This window comes from Pteropus vampyrus, unplaced genomic scaffold (genome assembly GCF_000151845.1).
Source record: "Pteropus vampyrus isolate Shadow unplaced genomic scaffold, Pvam_2.0 Scaffold9, whole genome shotgun sequence".
In the NCBI taxonomy this organism is placed as follows: domain Eukaryota; kingdom Metazoa; phylum Chordata; class Mammalia; order Chiroptera; family Pteropodidae; genus Pteropus; species Pteropus vampyrus.
In genome coordinates, this window is record NW_011888790.1 from 2,762,228 (window position 1) to 2,778,205 (window position 15,978).

Sequence of the window (15,978 nt, forward strand, 5' to 3'; positions counted from 1 at the left end):
ATAAGCAAGAGACTCAGATCAGTGCGAGAAAAATATTACTTCAGAAAGGGAACTCGCCATAGATGGAAGGGAATAAACAGCTAAGTTCTGTGAATAGCGGAAAGAGTTATAAAAAACACAGCAAAAAGGCAATATTCAGAGATTCACTACCAGAAAGAAATATCACTAGAAAAACTGAGACTTAAAGAAGAGTGAAATCTCTTTATAAGACTGATTATATATTAAAAGCTGCATATTATGTCAAGTTTCAATTATAATAAATATAATTAATATAATAACTGAAATTATTGGGCAGTAACTGTGGGCAGTAACACGTAGAAACTACTTTAACACTAATGACAATCCTATGAGGTAGGTACTTTTATTACTCCCATTTCACAGATGTGGACATTGAAACAAAGAAATGTTCAAATTCTTGTCTTTGGAGCAGCGATGGGCAGTAAAATGTGGAGCCTCCTGTGTTGTTCTTAATATTTTTTAAAGCAGCATGATTGCACTGGATGGTGCACAAATCTATTGAAGAGTAAGCTTTATTATAACAGATTCCGTGGTTTTATGAAAGAAGGATAAGCAGGTTTTAAGATACTCATACAGACATTACAAGCCATATGTTTGTCATGCTGAAATGACAATAAGACTTTTCCTGTTTGTCATGCTGAAATGACAATAAGACTTTTCCGAGGCACAGAGAAAAGATTAGGAAGGAGAAAGACTTCTGGAGTAAAGAAAAGTTATAGGAACCAAGTCACTAAAAGAGACTGCGGAGTCGATAATAAAAACTCTCAGAAGTCTAGTGGCAGTGGTGACAGAGGGGCCTGTCAAGATAACAAGTCCAGAGCCTGGATATAAATTTCTGACTCACTCCATATTGCCCGGAGTCATTCTAAGATTCCTTTATGACAAAAGGGAAAATCTGATCAAACTTGGCAGGAAAATAAAAAGTTTAAGTGGCAGCAGGAAGGAAAAAAACAAAAAACAAAAAAACAGAATAGAGGTGACAAGAGAGGAGAAAACATGAGAACAAAGGTGGCAGGAAGGGGAAAAGTAAGGTGTCAGTGGAAAAACCATCAAGATTTGCCAAATAAGGAGGCTGCACGAAGAGAAAGGCAATTGATCATAACTGGCAGGACTTTCAGATACAAAAGCTGCCATTACTAAGACAAATCTTTTTCATAATCCTGTTTCTTATCAATTTCAGCATGAATCCATCCCCCAGGAATATATTTCAGCATTAAGTAGGAAGTACCGGCTCCTTCCTATACTCCTCCCTTACCAGTAAGCAAAGGTGGCCCTTAGGATATGACACAATTCAAAAAGAGGAATCTTCAGACAGATATACATTGTGGCACCCAGGAAAAGGACAGAGAAGGTGAACATGTATTCTAAGTATCTGAATTGATACTTATCTGCTGCTAAAAATCCCTGGGGGCGGTAGTGGTAGAAATAGCTATATAAAGAATATAAAAAATAGCTATATAAAAGAGGTTTGCTAGGTAGGTAAATTGGTATCAGAAAGATGCATCAAATTAGACAAGATCCATTATGGCATTTTCTAGGAATTGAATATACATCAGTGCTTAGTGCTTGCTTGCTTTGGCATTCGGTGGCTTCGCAACTCTTTCTGTTGATGTGGTTGAAACACTAACATCCTAACACTCATAGAGATTTACAGACTGACAACTATTCATCGGGAATATTCAAGCACAGCTGCAAAGCAGCAAGGAAGACTAATATTTGAAAAGTTGACCATGATTATGTGTGCATCTTGGTCAGTTAAATAAAACACAGAGCTGAATGACGGTCAGTTTCCTTCCGTGTGGTATCAGATTACTAAGTCATTATTGTGCTGCACAGGTGCTCGGCTGCTCAAGTTGCACTTCACTGTGACTGACGGTCTCTTTTTTTCCTTAGGTTCTGCAAATCGTCCTCTATTTCACCTCTCGTCATTCACAGGATACTCTCTGTCTGCCTTTTTTACACACTCTCACCTCATAAAATCACCTCATTAATCGTTCTCTCTAGTCTTTCCAGCATAACTTCTACCTCCCTCTTCCTCTCTTTTCAACTTGTGTCCTTTCAAAATTATTTTAAAAGGCTAACGATATGGCCACATCTCTTGGCTCTGTCTTGGACCTATTTCTTTACTGTCTGTCCTTAACAACATATTGACATTTAATCATCACTCACCATTCTCCAGGAGCCATGCTAGCCATTTAAGATACCACACAAGGAACAAGGCAGACCGATTTTATGCCCTCGTGATGATTTAATTCTAGTTGAGAAGGCAGACACTCAACAGGCAATTATTTAATAAAGCTATGATAATGTACTACAAAGAAGGGCGGAGTACAAAGAGAGCATTTAACAATGGGGGCTAACCAGGTCAAAGAAATCAAGGAAAGTGTCACTTAAAGGGAAAAAAAACAGAAGAGGGAAAGGGGTGAGGAAAACCCATTTCTGGTGCCTAGGACTCCACTGGCTGAAAGGTCTCAAGACAGAGAGAAGCACGGATGTCTGAAGATTGGAAATAAGTACAGAGATGGATTGAGAGGGAATATGGCAGAAGAGATGATTAGGCAGGCAGGGGTCACAACAATGAAAGCTTTGTAAATTAAAGATTTAATTTTTTTTTTTTTAATTCTAAGAGCAATGTGAAGCCATTGGAGGAGGATTTTAAGCAGGAAGGAGAGAGAACGTCTGTTGCATATTTCGAGAAAGATCATTCCTGTGACATGGAGAAGATGGATCTGAAGAAGACACAGGGTGACCTGTGAGGGGGCCGTGGTGGTAGACCAGGAGAGAGATAATGGGTGTTAGCAGTTAGAATGAATGAAAATGGGCAGGAGTAAAAGATATAAATTATGGAGAATAAAAAAAGACCACTTTTTAAATTCAAAATCCTATTGCTAGTAAAATAAAATTCCTATTTTAATTACAGCAGCATGCTGAAAGTGCTTTCGTTAAGATTGTGTCAGCAATCACTGTTTTACGAGCTTATTTTCCAGAGAATAATAAAAGTGTTTGGGACTGAAACCTTGGCCTGAAAAAAGGCATTCAGCTCTCCATCTACATGCCTTTTCTTGGTTCTGACAAATTAAAAGAGAGCCTGAGCCGTGCTTCCTTGACATCGTGAAAGAGAAAATTCTAACCCAACAGACCTCCAATTTACTTTGCCTTTGGTTGTCTGAAATTCAGGTCTGTGAACTGTCATCGGTGATCACTGCTGTCAGGGTTCAGGATGACGACTGTGGTTTCTATGGTAATAAAGGCTCAAAATGATTAGTGCCTAAAAATTAAAATCACCTCTCTGAACTGTACTTTAAAGAGGGAAACCAGAGTCATGATATAAAAGTGTTAATTTTCTTAGTACACAGATCTATTATGGAATAATTCGTGAGGAACAAAATAAGCAAGAGACTCAGATCAGTGCGAGAAAAATATTACTTCAGAAAGGGAACTTGCCATAAATGGAAGGGAATAAACAGCTAAGTTCTGTGAATAGCGGAAAGAGTTATAAAAAACACAGCAAAAAGGCAATATTCAGAGATTCACTACCAGAAAGAAATATCACTAGAAAAACTGAGACTTACAGAAGAGTGAAATCTCTTTATAAGACTGATTATATATTAAAAGCTGCATATTATGTCAAGTTTCAATTATAATAAATATAATTAATATAATAACTGAAATTATTGGGCAGTAACTGTGGGCAGTAACACGTAGAAACTACTTTAACACTAATGACAATCCTATGAGGTAGGTACTTTTATTACTCCCATTTCACAGATGTGGACATTGAAACAAAGAAATGTTCAAATTCTCGTCTTTGGAGCAGCGATGGGCAGTAAAATGTGGAGCCTCCTGTGTTGTTCTTAATATTTTTTAAAGCAGCATGATTGCACTGGATGGTGCACAAATCTATTGAAGAGTAGGCTTTATTATAACAGATTCCGTGGTTTTATGAAAGAAGGATAAGCAGGTTTTATCTGGGCTCATCTAACAGTACAAGCCATATGTTTGTCATGCTGAAATGACAATAAGACTTTTCCTGTTTGTCATGCTGAAACGACAATAAGACTTTTCCGAGGCACAGAGAAAAGATTAGGAAGGAGAAAGACTTCTGGAGTAAAGAAAAGTTATAGGAACCAAGTCACTAAAAGAGACTGCGGAGTCGATAATAAAAACTCTCAGAAGTCTAGTGGCAGTGGTGACAGAGGGGCCTGTCAAGATAACAAGTCCAGAGCCTGGATATAAATTTCTGACTCACTCCATATTGCCCGGAGTCATTCTAAGATTCCTTTATGACAAAAGGGAAAATCTGATCAAACTTGGCAGGAAAATAAAAAGTTTAAGTGGCAGCAGGAAGGAAAAAAACAAAAAACAAAAAAACAGAATAGAGGTGACAAGAGAGGAGAAAACATGAGAACAAAGGTGGCAGGAAGGGGAAAAGTAAGGTGTCAGTGGAAAAACCATCAAGATTTGCCAAATAAGGAGGCTGCACGAAGAGAAAGGCAATTGATCATAACTGGCAGGACTTTCAGATACAAAAGCTGCCATTACTAAGACAAATCTTTTTCATAATCCTGTTTCTTATCAATTTCAGCATGAATCCATCCCCCAGGAATATATTTCAGCATTAAGTAGGAAGTACCGGCTCCTTCCTATACTCCTCCCTTACCAGTAAGCAAAGGTGGCCCTTAGGATATGACACAATTCAAAAAGAGGAATCTTCAGACAGATATACATTGTGGCACCCAGGAAAAGGACAGAGAAGGTGAACATGTATTCTAAGTATCTGAATTGATACTTATCTGCTGCTAAAAATCCCTGGGGGCGGTAGTGGTAGAAATAGCTATATAAAGAATATAAAAAATAGCTATATAAAAGAGGTTTGCTAGGTAGGTAAATTGGTATCAGAAAGATGCATCAAATTAGACAAGATCCATTATGGCATTTTCTAGGAATTGAATATACATCAGTGCTTAGTGCTTGCTTGCTTTGGCATTCGGTGGCTTCGCAACTCTTTCTGTTGATGTGGTTGAAACACTAACATCCTAACACTCATAGAGATTTACAGACTGACAACTATTCATCGGGAATATTCAGGCACAGCTGCAAAGCAGCAAGGAAGACTAATATTTGAAAAGTTGACCATGATTATGTGTGCATCTTGGTCAGTTAAATAAAACACAGAGCTGAATGACGGTCAGTTTCCTTCCGTGTGGTATCAGATTACTAAGTCATTATCGTGCTGCACAGGTGCTCGGCTACTCAAGTTGCACTTCACTGTGACTGACGGTCTCTTTTTTTTCCTTAGGTTCTGCAAATCGTCCTCTATTTCACCTCTCGTCATTCACAGGATACTCTCTGTCTGCCTTTTTTACACACTCTCACCTCATAAAATCACCTCATTACTCGTTCTCTCTAGTCTTTCCAGCATAACTTCTACCTCCCTCTTCCTCTCTTTTCAACTTAGTGTCCTTTCAAAATTATTTTAAAAGGCTAACGATATGGCCACATCTCTTGGCTCTGTCTTGGACCTATTTCTTTACTGTCTGTCCTTAACAACATATTGACATTTAATCATCACTCACCATTCTCCAGGAGCCATGCTAGCCATTTAAGATACCACACAAGGAACAAGGCAGACCGATTTTATGCCCTCGTGATGATTTAATTCTAGTTGAGAAGGCAGACACTCAACAGGCAATTATTTAATAAAGCTATGATAATGTACTACAAAGAAGGGCGGAGTACAAAGAGAGCATTTAACAATGGGGGCTAACCAGGTCAAAGAAATCAAGGAAAGTGCCACTTAAAGGGAAAAAAAAAACAGAAGAGGGAAAGGGGTGAGGAAAACCCATTTCTGGTGCCTAGGACTCCACTGGCTGAAAGGTCTCAAGACAGAGAGAAGCACGGATGTCTGAAGATTGGAAATAAGTACAGAGATGGATTGAGAGGGAATATGGCAGAAGAGATGATTAGGCAGGCAGGGGTCACAACAATGAAAGCTTTGTAAATTAAAGATTTAATTTTTTTTTTTTTAATTCTAAGAGCAATGTGAAGCCATTGGAGGAGGATTTTAAGCAGGAAGGAGAGAGAACGTCTGTTGCATATTTCGAGAAAGATCATTCCTGTGACATGGAGAAGATGGATCTGAAGAAGACACAGGGTGACCTGTGAGGGGGCCGTGGTGGTAGACCAGGAGAGAGATAATGGGTGTTAGCAGTTAGAATGAATGAAAATGGGCAGGAGTAAAAGATATAAATTATGGAGAATAAAAAAAAACCACTTTTTAAATTCAAAATCCTATTGCAATAACATGAAGGTGTTAAACTGTGGTCTGGATGGAAGCTTATTTTCTCATGTTGCCTCTTCGCTCCTGCTAGAAACTCATCCTGCTCAATTCCTCCCTCACATATTCAGTGTTTTTTCTGTACTTTTTGTGTTCAAAAATCCTTGGAAACTTTGATCCTTGGCCAAGAGAACCTTAGATATTTGTTCCTAGGTTGACATGTTTAGTAAGTCAGTGTGTTTTCCAATGACTACAAACAATGGATCTACAATTTATTTGGGTCACAATAAATTTCTGAGCTAAAAGGATCATGATATTGAAGTTATCAAAGAAATTCATTGTCTACTGTAACAACTGCCAACAGGAGAACAAAGATTAGAGAGTAGATAATAATCATTATTAACATCTACTGAGCACTTAGAAATATGCCAGGTAGTCTAGTTTCATTATCTAATTTAAACTTCACAAAAGTCCTATGGGGTGGGTCCTATAATTTATCTTCATTTTACAGATAAACAGATGGAGGCTTAGAAAAGCAAAGTAATAGGCATAGCGAGTGAATGGTGAAACCAGGAGTCTGCCTCTGTAACTAACTGCACAAGAAGAGGCTTTACCTTCTAAAGGAATCTTTGGCTCCCAGTCTCATACGCCAGTGAAAGGTATTTCTGAGATTTCCCACATTCTCAGTGATATCTATACTTGTTGAACTGACTACTGGAATTATTATAACTAGACTATTTCTCCGTATTAATTCTCATTCTGGGTAGGGGATCATTCAATAGTCCCCTATACAATCCTCTCTTTCCAATCTATACACCCAGCCTCATGTCAGGTTCCAGAACTCAAGCAAGAGAGATTTAAGGAACAATATTGGATCAGTTTTGTTCTTTAAAGAAAAATCAGCATCAAGCTGATCTTCCTGCAAGTCTGTTGGGGCTCAGTCCTCAGAAACCGACTTTACTTGTTATTGGGACCCCCATCTTCTTCACAGATGAATTCTGGTAAATGGATTCTTCCCTGAGCCTATACCCTCATAGCAAGTCCACTGTTCCTAGGGTTATCATCCTATCTTTTCTAACATCCTCTGCAATACTGGTATTTTCATCTGGGCTCATCTAACAGGTACCCCAGATGTGAACTGAGTAGATACGCACTCAAATATTGCCAATGTCAAGAAGCCTGGTGGCTGGGCATGGTCTGGTGCTCAGATGTTCTTATTATGAAGTCATGTATATTAGACCCCCGATGACGATTTTAAGTCAATTGTTGTCATAATCCCTGATTTGTGTTCTGTCTGCCATTCTTATCCTCACATCAACCTATAATGAAAAAGATCTAATCCCGGATCATGTTTCTCTCAGTTTGCTCCAGCCATCTTAGTTTAACTGGGTCATCCTCAGCCTTGTCAGTGCCTATGAGGCACAAGTGATACAAATGACAATGTCAGGATCAATGTAAGGTTCTTGACTTCAACGAAGGGATGTTAGAATTAGAGTCACCCCAGTTTCTTTCCCGGAACCTGAACGGTGGTCAGTAATAGTTTCTGGGTCCTGGCCCAGGGCATAGAAGGGTTCGAACTTGAGTCCTATTGCCAAGAGCACTTTTAACTCATTAAAGATGTTTGAAAAATCACTTAGCCTTCTGTTGACTCATCCCATTAGAAGAATACAGTGCCAAAATACGAGGAGGTAAATGAAGACTCACAATCAATGTTCTCACAATCAATGCTATATTATAAGACTAGCTAATATTTATTGAGTACTAATGTGCCAGACACTGTGCTAAATACTTTGCATAATTATTTTATTTCTCACAATAATCCAGTGAGTAGTTATTATAATTTTCTTGATGCTACATTTGAGAAAAATTAGGTTTAGAGAGAGAAACTAACTTGCTTAAGATTAAGAGCTAGGATATGACAGAGTTAGGCGCCAACCAAAACCATCATTTTCGACCCTGGATTGAAGGGTTCATATTTTCTCTCAGCGCAGCCAGGTGCACTGAAGACATGGATCTGAACACATATGTTTTAAATATGTGCAAATTTAAATTTCAAAGTTACAAATGTAATTTAAAAAAAAACATCCAATTTGACCAAGCCTTTTCGAATCTAAGAGAAAGGGGCTTCATGGTGAAGAATGATACTCAGGAAAACAGCCCCCACCTCTGACAACTGTTCACAGTTATCTTTTTCAAAGAAGATACAACATCTACTCTTCTAATAGGAATAAAAGAATTATTCTGAATCAATTTATTCTCGTAGGTGCTTTTTGTGTAGTGTATCTATCAATAATGAAAATTTAATTAAGAAGAACTTAAAAATCCTTTATTTCAGAGAGCTCCAGAGCCTGTCCACAAAAACAATTCTCCAGTTATGTTGTCCATTCTCTTTACTCACACCTACCTCCCATTTAAACAACAAAATTCCCCAAACAGATAAAACAACTACATTAAAACATTTAACAAATTCATAGGGGAAATGTGAGGAGAAAGTAAAATCAGCCACACAAGAAAGTTAACTATGGTTAAAATGTCAAAGATACAAGATAGTCATACTAACACGGTGTAGCACTAGGCAAGCACTGTCCAAAAGAAATGTAATGTGAGCCACATATGTCATTCAAAATTTTCTGTAGTCATCTTTAAAAAATAAAAAATGAGTGAAAGTAATTTTAATAACATTTTATTTAAGCCAATATGTCAAAAAGTTGTCACTTCAACATGTAATCAATCTAGAAGGTAAAAGATATTTCATATCTTTTTAGAGATTATTAAAATTATATTATGTATATATGCTAAAGCTTGAAATCTTATACGTATTTTTCACTTACAGCACATCTCAATTTGGACTAACCACATTTCAAGTACTCTATAGACACATATGGCTAGTGGCTACGGTGCTGGACGGCACAGAGCTAGCCTGTCACAAATCTGAATATTCTTTAATATTCTGGAACATCATGGCTTCCCATCCTCAGAGAACAGTTAGCTCTTTCCTCTTCCTTTTCTTTCCTGGCCCTTTTCCCTGTCATAGTTTCCCATCCTCTCTACCAACACTTTACTCAATTCAGACTAGAAAAAGTAATTTTCTGTCAACAGATCACAATAAGAAGAAATTATACACCATTGTACCTTTCTTCCTTTGCTTTATACAGTACCTAGGTTAGTTCCCTGCTCTTGTATCACTTTATTTTCATATTTCTTGCCTTTGATTCATAAGGGCTGCCAGTTCTCCACAGGTTTACCACTGAGAACTCCACAAAGAGTTTTTACCATGAGAGGCCTGATCTTTCTTTCTGACATTAACTGTCCCGTTCCATTTGCATTTTTACTGGAAGCAGCCTCAACACATCTTTTCTTCCAACTACTAATAAATAGTTTTCTTAGGAAAAACTGAAGCGGTAGGGAGGCAGGGATGGAGAGACAGAGAGAGAACAGAGTCCAAGTAAAAAATTGACACAAACAGAAATGTTTGCTTATAATCAGCCTAAAGGAGCTATGCTGCCCAGAAGAGTTTCCTGACAAAACCACCAAGCCCTCTAGAAGCAGAATAAGTTATTACAGGAAGAAAATTAGAAAGTCAAGAAAAAGAACCATGGCATTGCCAAGATCACCCTGAACAAAGGTGAACTAGAAGGTAAGCAGGTTTATATTATTTGAATAAAATGGCTTGGTCAGTGGTCACACCTGGTATGTCACACTGGACACATTTTATCCAGAAAAATACCGAAAGTGTTGCATTGTGAAGCTGCTTCAAGTGAGAGATGGAATAGAAAAAAGAAAACAATAACATTTGGTTGCTGTTTCCCCAGACGATAATATGAGACCGCAAGCTGAGAGAAGAAAAGGGCAAATGAAACATGATGAGGCAATAAAAAAAAAAACAGAGAATGTCAGTCCAATTTATTATCTATATTTTGACAATTAAAAATAACAGTTAATTCAAGGTAGTTAATGACTAACAAAAAGTAGAAGGTAAAATAGTCAAGAATTAAATTCGTTAAAGCTACCCAAAACATCATATCTGCACATTAAAGTAAACCAGGTTGTGTTAAATATATTACTTGTTTACGAGAGAGGAGAGGAGAGGAGAGAAGATGAGACAAGAGAAAAAAGAGATGATCTCACTCTCTACCACGTAAGGATATAGTGAGAAAGTGGCTGTTCCATGCCAGGAACAGAGTCCTCACCAGAGCTTGGCCACACTGGCACCCTGATCTCACACTTCCATCCTCCAGAACTGTTTACTGTTTAAGCCTCCCTCAAAAGAATTAAATTCCTATTGCAAAAAGAACAATATATACCTTTCTGTGAACAGAAAAGTTTATGTTCACGTGATGAAGAACTTTTTCAACATACCACAGTGCCAACGCCTTTCCCAGTCAGCCTCTGCAAATAAATAGGCCAATATGAGATGTACGCTTCTCATTGCAAACCAACAGTCCTCGAAAACCCACTGTAACAATGACAGCAGACATGAAAAAGAGAAATAAGAACTAGTCTGAAGCCAGAATGCAGAGACTGCATTTTCTTCACCTAACATTCGCCCCAGGGCTTAGCATAATGCATAGCACACAGCGAGTACCGATTAAATATTTGTTGAAAATATTTTGGGGCAATGGCTATAGCTGCTGGTTAATAGGTATATTTATATCTCCAGATATATTGAGGTAGAAAAAATGTTGAGAACCCCCTGGGTTAGTGGCAACTTACCCAAAGTAGAAGGGTTAAGAGTGAGTAGCATCTGGGGTCCTGCTATTATCTGCGCTGGTGGAGTAACCAAAAAGAATTTTATTATGAATCTCAATATTCGGGGTCATGAGGAAGAACCTTATCAGAAGACAAGGTAGGACCGATCCAACGAGACCCACGGATGAGGAGCCAGGGAACGGGGAGAAGTCCATACACCAGTCTGTACAGAACAGTGGCTATGTTCTCTGTGGGGCAAGTTGAGTGAATGATATCCATAATGCATGTAGATGTTTTTTTGTAATCAGGCACTTAGCCTTTATCAGGACTCAGAAGGAGCCTCTCTTGGAGTATCCATGGTGTTGTGCAAGCCCCCCAAAATATGGGATAACAAGAAGGGAAAGAAAGTTAATATTCCACAATAAAACTAGAAAAAATTAATGGTAAGATTAGTTTGCCAACAAAGTAATCTGTCTTCTATTCAAAATCATCAGTTTTCAGTGGAGGGCCTATTGTCTATTGCATGTTTAAATGGAAGGAGGCAAATTCTCATTTGCCAGTAGCCTCTTTACCTTCCGGTCAAAAATACAGACATGGTAGCTATATGGTCTTCCCTGCTCGTACCTATAATATGAGTTATTTCTTTCTCAGATGCCTTCAGTGTTTTTCCATTGCTTCCTGGGTCATAATTAAAATATTATCTTCATTCCATAAGCATGCTCCCTAGAGATCCACCTGACTCCTATTCTTCCAGGTGGTGGCAGTGGAAAGTTACCAAAGTTAAGCAGCACAGTAAATTAACAAATGAAGAAATAGATGAAAACATTAAAAATGAAAGAAATTAAACATCGTTAAACTCTTTTCTTACTTCATGTCCTTCCTACCCCTTCTTTCCTCAACAATGCATTTAGCAAGATGGTCCTCTATTCTTGAAAAAAAAAAAGGTCCATTCCATTCCTATAATAGCCTTTTTCTTCTTCTTCACTCTTTCTCTAATCATTTTATTGTTTTCTGCAATATATAGCCTACCCCTTTTTGGGGACTGGTGCCTGAGAGATAATAAAAAACATGGGGTCCCATCTCCTACACAGATTTTTTTTTTTTTTTTTTTTTTTTTTTGCTGAGTTTCTGGTTTCTCTCACTCCTATACTGCCCAGTGGTGGGGTTGGGGGTTGGGGGACAGGGCGGGGCGGGGCATGGATTCCTTGCTTTTTTATCTGTCTTCCTGGGTTTGGCTCCTCCAGGACATTCTGACTACCAAGATTTATCTGAATGAGAGTCCCTGATTATGAAGCCGTCTGCTCTGAAGACTGTTAAACTCGTTGCAGACCTCGATGTTGACCCTTCATTCCCAGGCCCCTCTGTGGCCTGGCCCACCATGCTATGTATCTCCTGTCTTTGCACATCAGCTCAGGCAGACACGGGTGTTTCAGTTTCAGCACCTCGTTCTGCACAGAAAACCTAGTACTACTCAGACTCTGATATTATCTAAAAGTTATTTTCCCTCATCTTCTGAGTAACTCATCCATCATAATCTAGTTTCATATAAAAAAATTCCACCCAATTATATCATAAACAGTTCTGTTAGTGCTGCTGACAATTACTAAATTCATAGTACTGTATGGCTATGTTATATATTACCAGCAGGAGATTAATCAATTGGGTTTCCAGTTCTAACATATTCTGGTCCCATAAAAGGTAATAAGTAGGAAGCATTGCATTGCAGGGGCCACCTGAATGTCAGGGACAAACAAAGTATTTCATGCATCGCTTGACAGCTGTAACTGAAAGGATTGTTCCATCACATAGGTCTACAGATAGTGAGGAACATCAAAAGCATCTATTGTTCCCAGGTGGCAAAGCTGCCAAATTACCTCTACAGGAAGTCTGACTACAACATATATAAACTAGTCAGTAAAAAGGACTGCAGTTTTACACAATCAGCATCCAGGAATAGTCAGGAAACCCCAGCAGAATATATGCAAATGACTGGGAGGTAATTTATGTAGAGAACAGAAAGACCTCTTTGCTTTGGCCAAGATTGTAGATAAATCGAAGCTGAGGAAAGGCAAGCTTTGTGGGGTAAATGATAGATTAGGAATCAAACAGAGTAAGTGATAAGGATAAACAGGCTGATCGATAAATGTATTCATTCTTTCAACATTCATCTGTGCCCAGTTAGGTCTCAGATATTACACTAGGAGTTATAGAAATAAAGATGAACAAGATGTTTTAGTTCTTGAGAAGCTCACATTCCAGTGCAAAGACAAACACATAAATAAAACATGGTAATAGATGGTGAGGGCTATAGTAGAATTATGCAAGGCCTTTACAAAGCAGAGAGAAGCGACTAACTCCATGGAGCAAGTGGAAATAACCTCTGAATCGTATCTTTAAAAAGAGAAAGACTTGACATGTGGAGAGAGGCACAGAGACAATTCAAAGTGTAAGAAAAGGTTAGAAACACCAAAGGAAGGAGGTAAAGGTAATAAAGTGCACTGAAAAGAATCGGTTAGGAGAAGGACACAGAGGCATCCCAGAAGCCACGAAAAAGAGAGATATTTAATGATCACAGTGAGGACAGCAGGGTCAGAAGCAGCGAAGCTGTGGCAGTGAGATGCCAGGCTCCATCACCCAACCACACCCAATCAGAGACATGTAGGATATTGGCTGGCGTAGAGTATATATTGACAGCTTAAAATTTGAGAAGGATAAATTTATTCACTTGAAGTTAGTTCTCAAACGTATGAGCTCAGAATATTTCACAAAATAAACATCATATGAATGAGTAGTCCTGCCATAAGAAAAGACCAATATTGCTCTGGCAGGATTTGCTAGCTGTCATGTCTACTGACTTATAGATTGCAGGGAGAGAAAGAGGGAAAAGGGAGAAGGGAGAGGGAAGGAGGAAGAGAGAGAAAAGAAAGAGAAGGAAATATAGAAATATGAGAAATTTTGTTGCTTGAAAAATAAAATGCTGCTGAGAGAACTTAGAAATCTCTGTAAAAGAAGAGAAAAGAAAATTTAGAAGTCTACATCTATGCCACCCTGAACAAGCTTGACCCCGTCTGATCTCAGAAGCTAAGCAGGGTTGGGCCTGGTTAGTACTTGGATGGGAGACTACCTAGGAAGACCAGGTGTTGTAGGTGTAAAAAATAAAAAATAAAGGATTGTAAGCTGACAAGGTCCTTGCAATTTCTGAGGTCAACCAAGGGTTGCCTCGCTTTAAAAAAAAATAGCAAATAAAATTTAGAAATGAAAAAAACATCCAATAAGTCACTTATTTCTGTTCTCTTCATGGACACATTGGGTATTTTATAACTTGCTACTCAAAATGTGGTTCTCAGACCAGCAGCATCTGCATTGCCTAGAAGCTTGTTAGAAAAGCAGTATCTTGGGCTGCACTCCGGACTTGTTGAATCAGAATCTGCAATTTATTAATATCCCTATATGAATCACGTGCATACTGACGTTTGAGAAGCATTGCTGTATAGAACTGAGAAAACTGTCCATGCTACAAGAGGGCATGGAAGCTATTGCTAAGGGAAGTAGAAACATAGTGCCTTCTCCACCTCTGGTCCTCAGCTCCCTCTTGTGGCTCTCACTTTGAAATCCTGCAGGTCTGTCAGAGGCTTCCCTGGAATGTCTCAGAATACCTACATTGTCTATATGCCTACATCACTGTGACTAAACTCAATTAGGTATTAGGAGGAAAAGAATATGATTATCTCATTAAAGTAATGTCTCAGGAAGTAAAGTGTGAAAGGCTGATTGGATTCACATTCTCAGCAATTATTGACATTTTAAGGGTATTTGTTAATCCAAATAAATTTCTAATTGGTAGTCTACGGGAAAGTTATTTTTGAACAGGGAAGGCTTCCAGGTAGGTATGCATCGTTCCTGCCTGCTGCATGATACTGCTAGTAGAATAATAAATTTTTAGAGCCCACTTATGGCCCAAATATAATAAATTAAACCACATTCATCTGAGTTATGGAAATAATGGTGATGTCAGGCTAAGCAGACTAGCTAAGATTAAATGATATATTATAATAAGCAAAATAAAAGCACAGATAGATAGAACAGTAAAAATGGATTCAGGATTAGAAAAATTGAAAGAACATATTTAACTAGATGTTGAAAAGAAGTGAACTAAGAAGAAAATTAACAAATTAAATATTCTATGCTAAAAAAAGTTAAGATAATCTCTAGAAAAATATAAGGGATAAAAAAGTAAATAAAGTTATACATAGATCATTTGGTTTTATAGACTATTTAAAAACTGAAACTAGAAAAAAAATGGGTGCTATCAAATGAACAAATGAAGGCATTTCTAACTTGAATAATAACCATAGCATTACTGCCTACACGATTCAAGAGGCCTTTCAGATGGTCTTTCAGTAGAAGCTTCTAAAATCAGGAAGTGATATATTCTTGGCAGGGATCCAAAATTTAAATTATCTATGATAAATGTGAATAAAAAGAAGCATTTCTTTCTATGCTTTCTCATTGGCTGAATAAACAGGTTAAGATTCAAGAGAAAAATAAAATCGTTTCAAAGGAATTTAATTTTTGGACAACAGAGAATGGAAAATTGTATGGAATAGAAACAAAATGAGAAAAACTATGCAGGTATAAGTTTGTCTATATTTGAGCAAAATCTGTACACTGCAAGAGCCACGTTACTTAACCCTTCTAAGACTTCATCTCTTAATCTGAAAAATTGGTTTAATAATACCCACTTGGTTTTTTAGGGTTGCCTTGAGGACTTGGTGAAAAATGTAGGGAGTCTCACTCAATGACATTCAGTAAATATTTAACCTTTCGTTTAATTCCAAAGAGAAGGAAATATGAGTAACAACAGTATTTTGAATATAATAAGCTGTAATTTGTATTCAATAAAAGTTCAAAAATTATTTTAAAAAGAGAAGGGACAGTTACACACAGATATGTGTATGTATATATCCATTTCTTGTCTCTCTATATTTTTTTTT

General features: G+C 37.8%; 1 protein-coding gene and 1 pseudogene across 1 annotated transcript in view; one reads left to right on the forward strand and one right to left on the reverse strand.

The window, feature by feature from the left end:
- Positions 1–15,978, reverse strand: part of GRIP1 (glutamate receptor interacting protein 1) — a 626,604-nt gene that overhangs the window by 301,571 nt on the left and 309,055 nt on the right. The window lies entirely within an intron of this gene.
- On the forward strand, positions 14,015–14,133 carry LOC111730209 (annotated as a pseudogene).